This window comes from Cynara cardunculus, assembly GCF_001531365.2.
Source record: "Cynara cardunculus var. scolymus isolate 2C chromosome LG 2, CcrdV1, whole genome shotgun sequence".
In the NCBI taxonomy this organism is placed as follows: Eukaryota; Viridiplantae; Streptophyta; class Magnoliopsida; order Asterales; family Asteraceae; genus Cynara; species Cynara cardunculus.
In genome coordinates, this window is record NC_037529.1 from 19,696,912 (window position 1) to 19,697,778 (window position 867).

An 867-nucleotide genomic window follows, 5' to 3' on the forward strand; every position below is an offset into this window, starting at 1 on the left:
CAAAAGTTAAAAATGTTTGGGTTAATAAAGCTGATACTGTTTCGTCTCATAAATCTGTTGTTACTAACCCTATTCTTCCTTGCATTGTAAGATCTACTAATGATCTTATCAATCCTAGAAAGAAAAGAATCATGTGCTCAACATGCAGAACCAATGAATTTGTCAATAGAAAAATGTACAGCAGATGGTATGAGGACAACAACTATCAGAAAAGTTGGAATAGTTTTAACAGGTATGACAACAACTGGTATGGATCTTATTGTGTATTTGATCAACCTGTTAAGTGCTAAAAAGAAGACATCTAATAGGAATAGATGGTTTGGCAGCTAAAACATTCCCCAGCCCGATACTAACAAAATAGGACCCACGTTTGTTTGGGTACCAAAATATGCTTGATCTGTTTTGTTGGTGTGTCATTACTATGCTGATAAGATGATCATTTGCATGATGCACTGGTGCAGGGGGAGTTTGTAATCTGTCTAATATGGTTTCTGAATATAAAAATTCAGGACCCGTGCTAAAATGATTATGGCTTCTGAACAACACAGTTCAAGACCCGAGCCAAAATGTTTTCATTTTTGGTTTTGAGCTAAAACAAAATATTACTTAAATCCATTTTCTAGGGGGAAGTCTCTGGAAAATTTTTGATAAATGTTTTTGGAAATTGAATTGATTCTTGAAACAAGTATCTTTTCTAATCAGGTATTTCTTGAGATTTTACTTGCGTAATTTTTCGTCGTACATAATTCCAGTACATGTTTCAGCTATTCTTCAAACTGTTATTATCACGCCTCTTAAATGAAAATCATTTTCGGTGATAATACACTCGTTTATATTCAAAGTTGTTTTCTAAATTTTTTTTACTTT